This window comes from Eleutherodactylus coqui, chromosome 1 (assembly GCF_035609145.1).
Source record: "Eleutherodactylus coqui strain aEleCoq1 chromosome 1, aEleCoq1.hap1, whole genome shotgun sequence".
Classification (NCBI taxonomy): domain Eukaryota; kingdom Metazoa; phylum Chordata; class Amphibia; order Anura; family Eleutherodactylidae; genus Eleutherodactylus; species Eleutherodactylus coqui.
This window is the reverse complement of record NC_089837.1, coordinates 391,836,562-391,841,810: the sequence shown is the minus strand read 5'-3', so window position 1 is coordinate 391,841,810 and position 5,249 is coordinate 391,836,562. Positions and strand designations below refer to the sequence as shown.

At 39.9% G+C, this 5,249-nt stretch overlaps 1 long non-coding RNA gene across 1 annotated transcript; it reads right to left on the bottom strand.

The window, feature by feature from the left end:
• Positions 1 to 2,323: 2,323 nt before the first annotated feature.
• On the bottom strand, positions 2,324 to 4,866 carry LOC136579790 (uncharacterized). The gene is made up of 2 exons (XR_010786923.1): positions 3,159 to 4,866; positions 2,324 to 3,118 (listed from the first exon to the last, which is right to left on the bottom strand). It is a non-coding gene; the product is annotated as an uncharacterized lncRNA (long non-coding RNA).
• Between the last annotated feature and the right edge of the window lie 383 nt (positions 4,867 to 5,249).

The following is a 5,249-nucleotide window of genomic DNA, read 5'->3' as shown; positions in this document are numbered from 1 at the left end:
TGGCTGGAATCGGCACGTGACGGGGCGGAGCTACACGGAGACGGCATTCTGCACGAGCGGCTCCATTGAAGAGAGCAGAAGACCCGGACTGCGCAAGCGCGGCTAATTTGGCCATCGGAGGGCGAAAATTAGTCGGCTCCATGGGAACGAGGACGCCAGCAACGGAGCAGGTAAGTAAAAAACTTTTTATAACTTCTGTATGGCTCATAATTAATGCACAATGTACATTACAAAGTGCATTAATAAGGCCATACAGAAGTGTATAGACCCACTTGCTGCCGCGGGACAACCCCTTTAAATTTCGACATATTTCAGTGCGTCTTGTTTCTATGGTGCATACACTGCAACAAAAATGACATGATAACTTTATTCTAGGGGGCAGTATGATTGCTACGATACCAAAGTTATATATATTTTTTACGTAGTACTTTTTTTAATTTCAAAGCTATTGAATTTTTTAAATTATTTTCTGCTGCCGTCTTCTGAGCGCAATAACTTTTCTATTTTTCTGTTGACATAGTTGTGCGAGGGCTCACTTTTTGCAGGACGTCCTGTAGCTTGCATTGGTTTCATTTTGGAATACATACAACTTTTTGATCGCTTTTAGGGCTTATTCAGACGACTGTTTATCAGCCTCATATTCACGCCCGCCAATATACGGCGTCCCTTTCTGCAGGGGGAGAAGGCTGGAAGAGCCGGGAGCAGTGCACTGAGCTCCCGCCCCCTCTCCACCTCTCTGCACTATTTGCAATGAGGGGAGCTGGGACGGGGGTGGAGCTAATTCTCAGAACTTAGTCCCGCCCTCGTCCGACCTCCTCTCATTGCAAATAGTGCAGAGGGGTGCAGAGGGGGTGTAGAGGAGGCAGAGAGGGGGCGGGAGCTCAGTGCACTGCTCCCGACTCTTTCAGCCTCCTCCCCCTGTGGAGAGGGACGCGGTATATCCAATGGCATGAATAGCCGGCTGATATACGGTCATCTGAATAAGCCCTTAGGTGCATTTTTTCTTGAAGACAGGGTGACAAAAAAAGCACTTTTCTGGCGTTATGGTTTTTTTCTGACGTCATTCTTTATCGTGCGGGGTAAATAATGCGTTACTTTGATAGATCCGACGTGGGTGTATTTGCACTCTTATTACGTGCAAACTTACAGATTAAATCAATGCGGACTTTGTGCATGTTTTCTTTCTTCGTTTGAAAAATGCGGTGAATACATGTGCAAAAAAATGCAATGTGCAGGGTATACACACAGTTTGGGTCTATGAAAATGCTACGTATTTCACAGAACAAAACTGAACATGCCTGTGTGAATGAGGCCTTGGGGTTGAAACTATTATTACCTAAATAAACTACAGCTGAACACATATGGGGTAACTGGAATTTGCTGTTGTTTTTTTGCATAAAAGGACATAACATATGTTATTATTCATTCTGGCTCTGTTGGCCTTGGAAAACATGAAGAAGCTTGCCTTTTCTCCATTCTTGAATGTTTTTCTATCACCGGACTAGGCTTTGTATTGCTCTATCATATGAAAAATTCACAGTATTGGTATGTTTTGTGTACAACAAAAAAGGCGCCAAGTAGTCATAGCAAAATCAGAGAGCCTGAAGAAACTGACCTAGGAAAGCGAAATCACACAGGATTAACCCTTTCTATTCCAATTTGTATCCTGGTTTTCCTAGGGGGGCTTACTCTTTTTCTGCTGTTACACAGCGGCGCTATATGCTGGCTAAAGCCAGTACTGCATGAGGATAGGCTCAGACAGCAGAGAGATTGGCAATATACAGTAAAGAGAACCCTGACGGATGTCTTCCAACATCGGGGCTGTACAGCCTTAAATCATAATGTCTTCAGACGTCAGACAGTGGATTGGAAAGGGCTAAAAGGAAAGAGCACAGTATCCCTAGACATAGATCCAGTTTCCATACACAGAACAGGGATCTTACGGCTAGTCAACTTATCAATGATAAGGAAACATAACACATTCACAGAATACATACAGTATCTGGAAGAACCAATTTCAACATCTTCTACATTAAAGTTTATTTGGAATGAAAATTACTCTCTAAACTAAACTTTCTAAAATGCCATCACATTAATTTCTTCCCTTTATACCATGCGACATAATAATGTCATATCACATCATTATATGTGATTTCTCAGATGCATGTAGGCACACAACTGTGCGCGTTCTTAAGCCAGGTTACATAGTTTTTAGGTGACTATGGTGAAATTTCATTAGATTTGTGATATCATTCAGTAAGAACACAAACTGGGGATACTATAGTTTTGGAGAATGGCAGTACACTTAATATAGTCAAGTCAGTAAAAAAATACACAAGTGTTTATTAAAAACTGAATACTTTGTTATGAACATCAATAAAACATAAGGGGCCTTAACAACTGTAAAAGGGTGGATTGGAATTTCTATATAAAACACTCACTAAACATAAAAATATAAGAAACATTGGTGAGGAATCTAGTAGCACAAAGAAAAACATTAGATGAGGGTGATTTTACCATTACATGACAGGTCGGTTTAGTATCACTGAGCCCATAAAAGCATTAAGAGACACATATCATGAAATTCTGTTCAGAATGCAACAAAGTCACATCATCCATTATTAAATGATGATCATTTCAAAAGATTGATTTGCCACATGAAATATGCTGATGTCATTTTTTCTTTTACATGTGAAAAAAATTGATCACCCAATGGTGATATTGGACAACAGATCTGATATTACTGCCTCTATCGACTCTCCTAGAATTAATACAATTACTTTTGCTTATCCTTGAAAATTGGATTAAAGGGGTGTTCAAGGCATTTACTATTTATGATGACCTATCATCAATAGTAATCAATAGATCAACGGGGATCCAGAAGTGTAATAGGTGGGAGCAAAACCATCTATCAGACTTCCTGCTTTGACCCCAATAATGGTCTGCACTGACAGCGGACTGGGTGATGAGCTGATCACTGGGGATCCCAAGCGACAAATACCTGTAAACAGTAAATAAATAGTAAAAGCCAGGAGAACCCCTTTAAGGCCTTATGCACATTTGTAATACTCCTAAGTGGTACAGAGCCAAAGTATGGCACACATAGACTTCTATGGGCCTCTGTATATATGTATGGGCCTCAGTACATATGTATGGGCCTCTGTATGTATGTATAGGCCACAGTGTGTATGTATGGGCCTCAGTATGTATGTATGTGTCAGATTTCATACTGGAGATTTTTCTATCTGATTCTATATAACTATGGCAGAAGAAAAATTATAGCATGCACCATCAGATACAGAATTACAGAGCCGTGCTCCTCTAGAAGCATTTCTTCTAGTAAAAACTTATTTTGCTGTACAGATCTCCACGGAGTGACACAAAAGGGAATGGTTTTATAACACTGGGCCATAGTTCCTCCTTACAGCCTCCATGAACACACTCTTCTGTGTATACAATGCCTAAAAGAAATATACTACTTGAACATTTAGGAAAATTCAACAGTGTTGGTTCATTTTTATGATCTACTGGGGTATGTTTTTCTTTTGTGTAACACCATGTTAGGATTTTATTCAAATCAGCTATATCATCAAATGGGATTCTTCCTGTATGCAATAAACTAAGCATATCTTTCCAAGAAAAATTATAATTTCTTATTATGCATTCCTTATCCTTTCACTGACTAATAACTCTGCTTCATTGTACCATTTAGAATGTATTGTTAACAAAGTACAGTCTACCAGACTTTGCAAACTATATTATATAACATTTGCAAACTGCATATAACATTTAGAATTAAGCCACATGCATACAGCCCTATTACAGTCTCCACGCCACTGGCGTAACTATAGGGGATGCAGTTGCACCTGGGCCCAGGAGCCTTATGGGGCCCATAAGGCCTCTCTTCTCCATATAGGGAGCCCAGAACTATAAATAAAGCATTATATTTAGGGGGTCTGTTACAGGTTTTGCATTGGGGCCCAGGAGCTTCAAGTTACGCCTCTGCTCCAAGCTGTAGACTTCTAATAAACCTCTGTGGTTTCATAATGAGACATACAAATGTTGTATTGCATATGTATCTGACAGATATTGAATAATGTCATGCTCCATCAAATGTTGAGTAAAGAAGTTGTTATCCCCTGGTAGATGTAGAATACGTTTGTGTCAAGAAAGACAAAGGTATCATAGGAGTGATATCTTTATTGGCTGACCAGAAAAAATATATTTGCAAGCTTTGAAAGCACAGACCCTTCTGAAGACCCTTCATCAGGCAGTTAACAAATGAATGACAAAGAAAAACACAACATTTGAGAGATGTTACACCTAGACGTTTTTACATGGGAGATACATTATGAATTTAAGCATTCTAAGGATTTTTTTTATAGATGGAAGGACAATAGAGGTGATGACATATTCACACAGAGGAATCCACATATTTCTGCTGCACATTTGCCCCCATGTTTGCCACATATCCCCATGCATATTTAGCCAAATGTCAATGGGCAAATCCTCATGTAAAATTCTCAATGTGGATTTCTTGCAGAATCTGCTTCAAGACGTGGCATATCACTTGTTATTTTTCTGTGCCCAAATTTGAAATCTGTGTGCAGAAAGAAATCTGCTCCATTCAGACTATAGGGCGGAATTCGTAATGAAATGAATGGGACACGTTACAGGCGTTGATTTGCCATGATTTTGACACCGAATCTACATGGATTCTACATCAAATCTGTGGCAAATTTCCACTGTGTGAACATACAGTTAGGGGTTCAGTGAATATTGTGTTGTCCATGCTGAGAGAAATCAGGGAAATAAACAACCAGCACTTCCGAGGACGGACCATAGGCTTCTACTATCATATATAGTATAGATTTCTTTATTGAATATGCAACGTGTTTCGGCCCGTTATATTAGAGCCTTTATCAATATAACGGGCCAAAACGCGTGCATATCCAATAAAGAAATCTATACTATATATGATAGAAGAATCCTATGGTCCGTCCTCGGAAGTGCTGGTTGTTTATTTCCCTGATTTCTCTCAGCTATCCATTATTGGGTCCTCCTCCCTTTTTGGGGGGGACACAAGTACACAAAGCAGCTCTCCTAATTCAAGGATCGAGGGAAAAGGATAGTCAAGGAATATCCTCTTATTACTACAAGTCTGCCGGGACATGGAGATACTAGTGTGGTGCCCTGACAAGGAACCCCATTAAGTACCGGGTAAGTCCCGTCAACTTTACTTATATTAC